This window comes from Felis catus, chromosome D3 (assembly GCF_018350175.1).
Source record: "Felis catus isolate Fca126 chromosome D3, F.catus_Fca126_mat1.0, whole genome shotgun sequence".
NCBI classification, from domain to species: domain Eukaryota; kingdom Metazoa; phylum Chordata; class Mammalia; order Carnivora; family Felidae; genus Felis; species Felis catus.
The window spans coordinates 30499097-30512141 of NC_058379.1; the positions used below are offsets into that span (position 1 = coordinate 30499097).

The following is a 13045-nucleotide window of genomic DNA, read 5'->3' on the forward strand; positions in this document are numbered from 1 at the left end:
CTAGGAGCTCCAGGAGTCAAACAAGTATGTTTCCTAACCTCCAGAAGCTTATAATGATTTAGGGGCTTTGAAATGAATATTTAAATAAACATCAGATGTCTGAAACTTTAAATTTTAGAATCAGACACAAGGACTAAGAGGAGATAGTTTTAAAAGCTAGAATAGGAAAGATTTCTGAAATTAGAAATTTGACAACTTGGCTATGAAGAGCCTCTGCTCATAGAGCTACTCTTTTCAGCAAAATACGTATTCTTCAGGGAGATGCACGATTGTCACTTACTCTTCGTGGAGTTATTTCAAAAATACAGGGGAACGCCTTTGTAAGGTAAATGTTGAGAAATAATGTAAACATCTGAGTTTCTACATTTTCTAATGTTATTTCAGTCTAAATGTAGAACAAAGGATGGAGACAAAGGAAAATCCTGTATCTCACCAAAAGAAAAATTGCCTGGGGCGGAGGGCAACCTACAATAGATACTTGGATCCATTAAGATTTCATTTAGGCATGAGTATTATCAGTCACGCTAGTATCACAGTAAGAATCCTTATCCTTAACCAAATGTCATATTTCCTCCATTATGGGAAAGCTTTTCCCAATATAATGTCACGGTCATTATATATTTTCCAGCCCATTCTTTTATCAGCCTCCACCTCTAGGATTTACCAAAGGAAAACAAAACAAAACAAAACATTCAACACGTCATGTAACTATAAAGTGGTTTGTTCTTGCTAACTTTCCATTACACACATAAAATGATGATACACAGGCTACTGTTAAATTTTAAGAGTAAATAAGGGAGAAAACTAAATTCAGAGCAGGAAAGTGAGTTTCACAGGAGGGTACTTTACCTTGGTACCAAAATTGAAGTCTTGGCTAGCCGATGTAGGCCATGAATCATCAGGACCAGGTTTGTCGGAAAGTCTTTAGAGCAAAAATATACAACAAAAACATGTTCATTTATTAAAAAACAAAATTTCAAAAATAAGGGAAATGTCAGCTGTTTACTCAACAAAGTTTCTTGGTATAATAAAAAGTTGGCCTCTGTTTTTTTCATTAAGTTTTATTTTAATTCCAGTAATAGTAACATCCAGTGTTATATTAATTTAAGTGGTACAATACAGTGATTCACCAACTCCATACTCACCCCGTGCTCATCACGACAAGGGCACTCCTTCATCCCCATCACCTCTTTCACCCCTCCCACCACTCACCTCCTCTCTGGGAACCATCTGTTTGTTCTGCATTTAAGAGCCTATTTCTTGGTTTGTCTCTCCCTTTTTTTTTCTCCCTTTGCTCATTTGTTGTTTCTTAACTGCTACATGAGTAAAACCATATGGTATTTGTCTTCCCCTGACTTTGCTTACCCTACTACTCTCGGGCTTCAACCAGGTCATTGCAACGTTTATTTATTTTTGGGACAGAGAGAGACAGAGCATGAATGGGGGAGGGGCAGAGAGAGAGGGAGACACAGAATCGGAAACAGGCTCCAGGCTCTGAGCCATCAGCCCAGAGCCCGACGCGGGCTCGAACTCACGGACCGCGAGATCGTGACCTGGCTGAAGTCAGACGCTTAACCGACTGTGCCACCCAGGCACCCCACAACCAGGTCATTGCAAAAGACAAGGTTTCATTGTTTTATGGCTGAGTAATATTCCAGTGTGAGTGTGTGTGTGTGTGTGTGTGTGTGTATCTGTGTATGGATATACATATACACACACACATACATACATACATATAGGACTTCTTTGTTCACTCGTTTGTCAATGGACGCTTACGCTGGCTATTGGAAATAATGCTGCAATAAACACAGGGGTGCGTGTGTCCCATGGAATTCGTATTTCTGTATTCTTTTGGGTAGTATCCAGTAGTGCAATTACTGGATCATAGGAGAGTCCTGTTTGTAATTTTTTGAGGAACCTCCATACTGTTTTCCACAGGGGCCGCACCTGTTTGCATTTCTACCAACAGTGCAAGAGGTTTCCTCTGTCTCCACATCCTCACAAACACTTGCTTCTTGTGTCTGGGAGTTTAGCCATTCTGACAGGTGTGAACGTGGTATCTCGTTGTAGTTTTGGGGAGCATCTTTTCATGTGTCTGTTGACCATCTGTATGTTGTCTGTGGAAAAATGTCTGGTTTGGTCTTCTGCTCATTTTTAAACTGGGCTTTTCTGGAGGGGGGGATGCTGACTTGTATCAATTTTTTATACATTGTGAATCCTAACCCTTTATTGGCTTTGCAAAACATTTGCAAATGTGTTCTCCCATCCCAGAGGATCCCTTTAGTTTTGACGGTTTCCTTCACTGTGCAAAAGCTTTGTAGTTTGATGTAGTCCCCATAGTTATTCTTGCTTTATTTCCCTTGGCTCAGGAAACATAACTAGTAAAATGTTGCTACAGCCAAAGACAGAGAAATGACGGCCTGTGCTCTCTTCAAGGATTTTTTATGGTTTCAGGTCTCACACTTAGGTCTTTAATTCATCTTGAGTTTATTTCTGTCTATGGTAAAGAAATTGGTCCAGGTTCATTCTTTGGCATGTGGCTTGTACTGTTTTCCCAACACCATTTGGTGAAGAGACTGCCTTTTCCCCACTGGATAGACTTTCCTGTTTGTGGAAGACTGACTGCCCAACAGTTGTGAATTTCTTTCTGGGTTTTCAGTTCTATTCCATTGAGCTATGTGGCTGTTTTTTACGCCAGTACCCACCATACTGTTTGGATTACTACAGCTTTGGAATAAAACTTGAAATCTGAGATTACGATACCTCCAGTTTTCCTTTTTTGCAATATTACTTTGGCCATTCAAGGTCTTTTGTGGTTCTATATAACGGTTAGGATTGTTTGTATAGCTCTGTGACAAACGCTGTTGGTATGTTGACAGGGATTACATTACATCTGTAGATTGCTTTGGGTAGTGTACACACTTTAAAAATATGTATTCTTCCCATCTATGAGCATCGGATGTCTTTCTCTTTCCGTCACCTTCAATTTCTTCCATTAGTGTTTTACGGTTTCCAGAGTACAGGTCTCAATTTTTGGACCCTGTTTTAAAACAGCTTTCAGTTCGCTATTTTGCCTCCACCTCTCCTAACCTGTGAAATCTCCAGGAAAGACCCAGTCTGAGTTTCCATAACCAAGTGTGACAGGCAGGGAATTCTCTGAAATGGTTGAAAATTAAATGTATAAAAGTTACCACAATGACTTCTCACCTCACATCTGTCAGTATGGCTCAGTTTCAACACACAGGAAACAACAAGGCTTGCTCAGGGTGTGGAGGAAAAAAACCCTTGTGCAATGGTCATGGGATGTAAATTGGTATCACCACAGCAAAAGCCAGTATGGATGGGCCTCAACAAATAAAAAATACAAATACCATAGGATCCAGGAATTCCACTACTGGGTATTTCTTTACCCAAGGGAATTGGAAATACTAATTTGAAAAGACACACGCACCCCTATCTTTATTATAGCATTATTGACAATAGACAAGATATGGAAGCAACCCAAGTGTCCACCAATACATGAACAGACCACACACACACAAACACACACAATGGAATATTTCGCAGCTATAAACCAGAATGAGATCTTGCCATCTGCAACATCATGGATATACCTAGACGGTATGAGGGTAAGTGAAATAAGTCAGACAGAGAAACACAAATCCTATATGATTTCACTTCTATGTAGAATCTAAAAAAGGGAACAAATGAACAAACAGAGAAAAAGCAGAAACAGACCCATAAATGCGAGAATTGACTGTTGCCAGAAGGGAGGGGAGGTGGGGGGATGGACAAAATGGGTGAAGGGGAGAGGGAAGTTCAGGGTTCCAGTCATAGAATGAACAAATCACAAGGCTCAAAGGTATAGCATAGGGAATCTAGTCAGTGATATCGTAATAGCATTATACATTAACAGATGGGAGCTACACTTACGGCGAGCATGGAGGAACATCCAGAATTGTTGCATCACCTATTACATTGTGTGTCAGGTAGACCCCCGTTTAAGTAAATATACCAAAGTGAAGGTTTCCATGTTACGAGTGGAAGTATCAACTAGAGATTAAAAGATTAAAAGTTCCCAAGGCCAACTTTGTTCCTATACTGGTCTTGCCTTATTTAGGTCCATAATAACTAGCAAGACCTTCTAAGCCTTCAGGGGCATTCAGCTACCCAAGGAGAGAGACTGCGATCAAAATGGTCCTGGTAGTTGTGCCTCTATTTCTCTATTCACTGCCTGAATATTTTCTTCCCTATGAGCTCCGACTCCTACATCCCTCTTCGGCACGGTTTAGTGGCATTCTCCAACCTTTCAATCTTTAGCCTATGAAGGCACAGACTCCTACAACAAGGATGGGCTCAAATGACCGAGGGCAGGAGCCATGTCCTGCTCCTGGAGAACAAGCTAATTGGGAGTCTCAGTCATCCACACAGTCACCTCAACATAGGCATGTTATCACCTATCCAGATGAAGCTCCCCTACTGATTGACAAGTCAGTCCTACCCCTGCCCAGCCCTACAGGTACATAGGAAGGGCATCACAGATTCAGGAATAGAGGTGGAGTGAGGAGACAGCTTGCCTTGGGCCATACATCTCTGTAGTTCAGAATCTCCACATCCAACCCCCAATTCCTTGAGAGGATCTAAGCCATCCTCCCTAAGTGGGGGTGCAAGTAGATGATATCATATTTCTCTTTGCTGTAAACACTCTTCCCAGCAGCTCAAATGATTTTCAATCTCTCTCAACAGAAAATCGGAAGTATACTCGCACCTTCAATGAAACCAACAGACACAAAAGCAGAAACCTGGTCAGGACCCTCTTGAACTCTCTATTTGAATATGCCTTTCTAAACAACTCCCCTAATCCTGGGTCCTTCATTCCTGTCATTCACCTTTATCTCACTTGGCATAAACCCCCATCTTCTGACATCTTTTCTAAAACTCTTATTCCTATCCTACTCAGTGTTGTTCTCCTCAAACCTGGTCTCCTCTGCTAATTCGATTCTTACCCTCCTTCATTGTATTCCTTAGACCTACTCCCCAGCTTTCTATTATTAAAACATTTGCCTGCAAGGTGAAGACAAAAACAAAGAAAGAAAGGAAAGAAAACAGAAAGAAAGGAAGAAAGAAACAAAGAAACGAACCCGAATTTAAATCTCATTTCTGTCATTTATCATATCCAAATAGGTCACTTCAATCTCTTTTGAGTTTCAAATTCTCCATGGAAACAACCATTGGGCAAGGAGGTTAAAAATAAGTTGAAGTACCAGAGGGTATTTTGATGAATTAATCTCTGAGGTTCCCTAAATCTTGAGATTCTAAGTGCTTTTGATTTGGCCTCTGGAAATATGGAGAGTCCTTAGATGGCAGAAGTAGAAAAACTAATGGAGAAAAAAGAAATACTAAGAAAACCAGAGAAGAAAGTAAAAAGGCAAAACACAGTACAGAAAAGTCATGGGAAAAAACACCTCCACAAAAAGAAAAAAGCTTCCTAGAACAAGTCAAGGGTACTGGCCCAAAGGGAAACCAGACTGGGAACTTAGGCAACAGAGAATCATAGAGCAATATCCTCAAAACAGAGACTGAATTTAATTAATGAAACATGGTCTACAACTAGATATCCTTCCCTTACAGAAAACTCATTTGTCTCAAGAAGAGGGGATATCACCACACCCAAGGAACTGCCTGACTAGATTTTGCTTAATATGTAAAAGCTGTGACACCATGGCCATAGCTGACATCCACCCTACAATCTCTGATGGTAAAAACAAGGGACTAGTTACCACTGCACTAATTACTTTTTAGCACTAGTGGTCAAACATAAGGGCAAATGCTTGGACTAACCTGGTTTCTTAAGAAAACCCTAAACTAGAGTTCCGACATCATTACCTTGGACGTTCTGAGTTGATCTGCCCTAGGATCTGTGTCTTCATCTCAGTGCTGCTGAGGAAGCAGAGAATGGATGTGGATGCTACACAGGCTGACGGGCAAACCCCTCAGCTACTCATTAACTATGGAATCATGGGTCGAGTAATCAACCTCCCTGAACCACACCTGCCAAAGTAATAAAAAGTAGGCTACAATAACACAGCTACTTTGCAAAGGTATGCAATGACTGTATAACTTAACAGATGTTACGTATAGGATATAGTGTCTCGTCCAGGGTAGAACACTCAACAACTGCTTTTGTTCTCTGCGTTCCCTTAGGAAACACATAATTTTCAGTTCATTCATTTCATTCCCTTTCCTTTCATTTTCCATTTCATTTCATTTCATTCCTTTATACTTTGAGAGTGAGTGCACACAGAAAGAGGGAAAGATACCCCGAGGAGGCTGTCAGCGCAAAACCTGACGTGGGGCTTGAACTCACAAACCTGAGCTGAAATCAAGAGTCACACCCTTGACCGACTGAGCCACCCAGGTGCCCCAACAAATGTCATTTTTACAAATCCGTAAAAATCCTACCTGGTTATAGAGTCTTCCTCAGCGTTCTTATCTGCTCCTAAAGGAGAAAGCAAAATACATGTTAAATCAACAATCGAAAAATATAGGAAATTACAAGTGTACGGCTTATGATTTGTGAAAAAGTATTGCTTTGCGACCACACCTGGAAACCACACTACACTGAATGGTAATTATACCATTGGTAGGCTTAAAGCACTAAGAAATCTTACCTTCTCCTCTATATTGACCAAAAGCAAGAATGGGTTTTATCAGAATTTGACACCTACGGGTGAACTGATGTTTACAATGACCATCACTGACCGACTCTATGACACTGGAGGAAAATGGTATCTTTAGGTGAATGTTTATCCTAAGCGGACAATGTCAAACTGAAACTAGCATGATTTTTCTGGACTTCCACTACTAGAGGAGTTAAAAGAGAGTGCGTTTATTTTCTTGTAACACGGCAGAACATCCCCAGCTCTTCAGCAGACACTGTTCAGATTTAGGACGAAACACCCCCTCACAAAGTGTGCTCTATAGCTACTGTACTTTGCAGCCTGGCCAAACCATAGCAAACAGACTTGCCCTGGCCTTATTTCCGATGGGAAGTTAAGGAAGAAGGATTTGGCATTCCAGTTTGATAAAGTTCTAACCTCTTGAGACTGTCTCCTTCCATTGCTAGAGACTCTATCTAGACCCACCGTACATCACAGAGGAGTATGATCCCAGTGTGAGTGCTATGTAGTGGTTCATGATGTCATTTTTCTCAACCCTCCCCATTAGGTAACACACATCTAGAGAAATTATGCTTTGTTTATGGAAGGCATATGTCATCAGATCCTCTACTGATGAGCAACAAAACAAAACAAAGGGCAAAGAATATCTTGAATGGCTACATTCAATTACGTGGGAATTTTAATTTTCTAAACATTCAAAAATATCCACTCTGTGATTCTAACTATATGACACTCTGGAGAGAGCAAGGCTATGGAGTTAAGGGTTGGGGTGAATGTAGGGATAAAGGGGCACAGCACAGAGGACTTTTAAGGCAGTGAAACTCTTTCACACGATACCACAAAGGTGGATTCACATCATTACACATTTATTAAAACTCACAGAATGTATAACACCAAGGCTGAACACTAATGCAAATTAGAGACTTTGCCTGAAAATGATGCATTAGTGTCCATATAAAATGCACCACTGTTGTCAGGGTGCCTGGGTGGCTCAGTTGGTTCAGCGTCCAAGTCTGGATCTGAGCTCAGGTCATGATCTCACAGTTCGTGGGATCAAGTCCCGCATCAGGCTCTGTGCTGACAGCACAGGGTTCTTTCTCCCCTCCCCCTCTCTGCCCCTTTGCTGCTCACATGCATGCATGCTCTCTCGCTCAAAATGAAACAAAGATTTGAAAAAAAATACTACTAAAAATGGACCACTGCCGTGCAAGATGTTGACAACAGGGGAGTCCAGGCATGTACGGGAGCATGGTATGGTATATGGAGACTCTCTGTACTTTCTATTATATTTTGCTGTGAACTTAAAACTGCTGTAAAAAATAGAGCCTATTAAATGTAAACAACAACAACAAAACACCGTATCCATTGAAGCTACTCTTACCATATATTAACGCATGATACAGTCATCTTGAAAAATTGAGATAGAGATCAAAGTAACACAATAGGGTACTGTCTCCCATAAAGAAATACATGAAAATACATAAAGCAAAATACAAAAATACAAAAGTTATTTGTATACTTACGCAAGAAAACAATTGATGAATGTGATCAAATATCTTGTGAATATAAACAGGGATTCAGCGCTATAGGAATCAAACCTGGATTTTCCATATAATTAAGAGATTTTATTCTAATTTTAAATCAAACATCATTATGTTTATTGTATCTAAGAATCATAAGGAAAGCTTAATCACATCAAAAAAGATTATAATGACCTATTATTGTCCTACTAATTTTTGTACAAATACCTACTTCGTACGGATGATGAAACTGAAACCAGTACCATGGTAACCATCATATTACTTGCTAGTAAAATAAAATTTTAAGACACTACCAAAAATTAAGTCAGGGCTATAATTCCTATACAGAACAGGTTTCATCCAGCAGGCCAAAGATGGCTACCCTCAGAACATCCTCCTTGAATGACTGGCCTTTGGTTGTTCCCTGGGATCTTGGATTTAAGGAGGGTTCCCACCATTCCCTAGCCGCTTAAGAGTGGCTCACAGTGCCCAAGTGCTGGTACAATCAATGTGCTTAAGGCCATACACTTGATTTCCTTCTGGAAACCTGGAACTTTGGTACATGCTAAGGAGAAGATGCCTATGTGATTAGCGTTTGATGAAAACCTCGGGCACGGAGTATCCATAAGCCTCGTACTGGCAGACAACATTTCACTTGCGCTGTCCTAATTTTGTGCTGGAGGAATTAAGCACATCCTGCTAACTCCATAGAGAAAGGATTCCTGGAAGCCTGCGCTTGGTCCCCTCTGGACTTCACCCCATGCACCTTTTCTCTGTGCTGATTGGCCTTTCTAGCCTGTCCCCATACCAAACCACAGGCATGAGTACAACTGTATGCTGAGTCCTGTGAGCTCTTCTAGTGAATAATCAAATCTGGGTGTTGTTGGGGTGCCTCTAACACAACTGCGTTACATGAAATTTTTATTATTTGGGTTGATGTCTTACACGTGGTTATAGTCAGAAGGTTATGTCACAGAATACCGTTCCTGGAATCTCTTTTTCTTGGTATTTGCGTGGAAAATACCTACATTCCTATATATCCATTTGCAGAAAGGTTTAAAAGGAATAGACGAAATCATGATGTCAGAAAGTGTGAATCAAGCAACAATCCTGTTGTACTCAGAAAAAAAAAAAGAGAGAATCCTGGTGGTTGCCACTATGTTCTACCATATACAAGTTCCTCTCAAATATGAAAAATCAGTTAATTTTCTCCAACTAAGTAGGACTCAGTTCATCTTTCTGGAAGATAGGAACCAAAAAAGTAACAGGGATCATTCTAGAACAATCAGAACTATCAGACAGAGTATAAAAACATACTACTGATTATAGTTTTTTTGTTTCTTTTCCTTAATTTCTTAAAAAAATGAAAAATATAGTGCACCTATTAAAGGCAGTTATTGCCAAAATAATCCAAAGTCACAAATCCCGCACCCAAAATGTCAGATGAGGTATCTTGATGTCTCCCTATCTGACCCTCCTTGCAGTTCTCTTATTTTGCCCTAAATGATACTACCGTATGAAGTACCCCAATTTTATATGGCATTAACGTATAGACGTTTATCGCTGACTACAAATGCTTATGTTTATCCATGGTAGTTAGGACATAACTCTGTATCATCAGCTAGGTCAGTCCTTACTGTCTTCCCAACACTGAGGGTAACAGTAAGAGTGGGAACATTTTGGGGTACTACTGTGACAAATTCTGGTAGTAGAAGCTCACCTGATAGTGTTGCTGCTTTTCAAATAGTCTGCTCTTCCTTTTAAAGAACTAGTGTATTTTACCACCTTCCAGTAGAAACACAATACACACCGGCTTACTCTCCTTCATTTACTCCCTGTAGTCTCCGCCATTCTCATCATTCCCTCTTTGGCTCTTTTCTTATTTCCTGAGGTTCCTTAGGTCGTCCAGTATCTTGAAACGGAACTAGTCATTTAGCTCCTTTGGTGGCACTCTCAATTTAATCTGTTGCTGACACCACAGAAGATATACAGCTCATCTCCTTTTGACATCTCTTTCTCTTTCCTATGCACTTAACAGGCGGTTTTCTTTAGATATTAGTATATATCAGTATTCCTGTTTTTACATCAACATTCTGTCAAATGACCTTTGAATAAAATACAGTTCTTACCTTCTACTTGTCCATATAATATACTTTGCCCTTTCTGATCCGCAGCTCCAGAGAAACGAGGAACATATTTGTTGGGATTCTCAGACATACTCTGTTAAAAGTAGCATCAGTAATGAGTTGCGTGAAGACTTCCTAATCCTTTTCCAAGAAAATATCTGAATTTACGATTTTAATAACAATGAGACTTACAAATAAGAAAAACGTATTGAAAACCAAAACATTTAAATACAAAACCGTATGTATGCTCTCTTGACTCAGTGTACCTTTTAATCTTCATTTGGCTACTGACTCTGTAAACTGAACACAGAAGGCCAGAATAAATACTTTCAAAGGCAGAAGGCTGACTTGTATGCAGATTTCAAAAAGGAACTAACAAAACACCTTCCTTTGCATTCCCGACCAAAATAAAAGGACATTTGAAATAACAGTTGACACAAATTCTTTAAAAGTGTCCTTGCTATGAATTTAAACTGCTTGTAATAAAATGGCAGACATCTGTTTCAGTGTCAATTCATACCTCACATGATAAGAAACTTTGGAGTATATCATGTTGAGTATAAACAAAACACTGTTGTGGCTACTGCTTCCTTTAGGTAAACAAAGGCTTGACCTTTTTCTTGATGAAAGAAGGGTTGGATCGAATGGCAATATAGTAAGAAACACTTTTCTTAAAATTATGGTGAACTAATAGCAAAAAGACTGTAGATGTAAGTATGAAACTCTTCAAAATGTGTAGAAAGCTTTCAAAGGGCAAGTATAAGAACATTTACGTCTTAGTCACCTAAAATGTGCCAAGCACTTAATCAGGATGCACATTTTCTTTTCTACACACCACAATAATAATGATTATGATGATGGAGTGGGTCTTCCTACTTCTTGGTCACCCTAAGACATTGGAGTAAAATGATGATCCGTGGTTCTGTCCAGAATGCCCCTCACCAAGATCGTCACCACTGGTCCTTCTCATCTTTCACTTGGCACTTTTTGCCACTCTCAGATCTTTTCTGACTACCAAAATACCCAACCCCACTGTCATCCTTATTCTCACTACAAACTCCCCCATACTCTCTAACATGCTCCATTTTCTTTCAATGAAGCCTTTATACTGAGTTATAATGGATTGCTCTTTACTTACTTTTCTGCTCCGACCACTACAACTTATCCCCTCACCTTGTACATTCAGTATCTAAGTGCTTGGTACATACTCAGTATACAAGGACCAATTTATTAAGGTCAAAACATTTACACTAATCTCACTGAGAAGATCTCAAAAGTACCAAATCGCTATACTGTTGACCCTTGAACAAAGCAAGGGTTGCGGGCTCTGATGGCCATACACTCGAATATCCACAAGTATCTTTTGAATCCTCAAAAACGAAATCAAAAAAAAAAAAAAAAAGCTCCTACTGAATTTCCTACTTTAAAAGCAATTACACTTAAAAATCAAAAAGTATATATATAAATATATATTTATATATTTACATTATATTTTTATGTATTAATATAAAAGTATATATAAATATATAATATATATTATATACATTTATATACACACACCTACAAATATATATATATATATATATACCCACATATACATACATATATATATATGTATACATATATTAAAAAACCAAAACATTAAAGCAGAAGCCCTTGTATATGCTCTCTAGATCTAATCTACCATTTCGGCCTCATTTGGCCATTAACTCTGTAAACAGAGCATGGAAGGTCAGGGTTAGTATAACGGAATGCTGACCTTACCAACAATATAAACAGATGATTAATTCATGTTTTCTCTGTTACATATATTACATACTGTATTCTAACACTATAAACTAAAGAAAATCGTAAGGAAGGGGTGCTGGGTGGCACTGTCGGTTAAGGGTCAGGCTCTTGACTTTGGCTCAGGTCATGATCTATACTTCTTGGGTTCAAGCCCCATGATAGGTTCAGCGCTAGCAATGTGGAGCCTGATGAAGATTGTCTCTTTGCCCCCGCTTCCTCTACTCACGTGCTCTGTCCTCTCTCTCTCAATATAAATAATTAAAAAAAAAAACAAGAAAAGGAAAATGATAAGGAAGAAAAAATACATTTACAGGATGGTGCTGTATTTATTGAAAAAAATCTGTGTCTAAGTGGACTCCACAGTCCAAACCCATCTTGTTCAAGGGTCAACTATATACCTATATGATGTCTCTACTAAGAGATTACTGGAACTTAACACAGCCCCAAATTAGAAAATCCAAAACCCATTCTAACTTTCCCATTCTTTTTGGACACTATGGCCATTTTATTGGCCTTCAGACATCTTCACATTTAAAACAAGTATTCTTGGGGGGGCCTGGGTGACTTAGTCAATTAGGCGCCCAACTTTGGCTCAGCTCATGTTCTCACAGTTCATGAGTTCAAGTCCTGCATTGGGCTCCTTGCTCTCAGTGCAGAGCCTGCTTTGGATCTTCTGTCCCCCCACCCCCCTCTCAACAATAAACAAACATTCACCCAAAAAGTATCCTCGATATTAAGTAAGTCAATACATGCCACTGTGATCATTTTCTCTTCTCTTTCTATAGCACCCCTTGCAGTTTACAAAACGTTGCCACATTTGTTCATTACACATAACCAAGAGGTGGGAATTAGTGCCATTTTTAGGAATGAGGTCACTGACATTCAAGCAAGTTTTTCCAAGATCCCACAGCTAGGAAGTGACGGAACCAAG

At 39.4% G+C, this 13045-nt stretch overlaps 2 protein-coding genes across 11 annotated transcripts in view; both read right to left on the bottom strand.

The window, feature by feature from the left end:
* Positions 1 to 13045, bottom strand: part of LOC123381124 (ankyrin repeat domain-containing protein 26-like) — a 297965-nt gene that overhangs the window by 186880 nt on the left and 98040 nt on the right. The gene's annotated exons all lie outside the window — the stretch shown is intronic.
* Positions 1 to 13045, bottom strand: part of LOC123381123 (small G protein signaling modulator 1-like) — a 72805-nt gene that overhangs the window by 56217 nt on the left and 3543 nt on the right. For 6 of the 9 annotated variants that reach the window (XM_045041246.1, XM_045041241.1, XM_045041242.1 and 3 more), the window contains 3 exons: positions 10330 to 10420; positions 6463 to 6499; positions 850 to 922 (listed from right to left, as the gene is read on the bottom strand). The gene's annotated coding sequence lies outside the window, so the exon portion shown is untranslated. Of the gene's footprint in view, positions 1 to 849; positions 923 to 5886; positions 5941 to 6462; positions 6500 to 10329; positions 10421 to 13045 lie in introns of all 9 variants that reach the window. The other 3 variants (XM_045041243.1, XM_045041244.1, XM_045041245.1) reach the window with 3 other exon arrangements.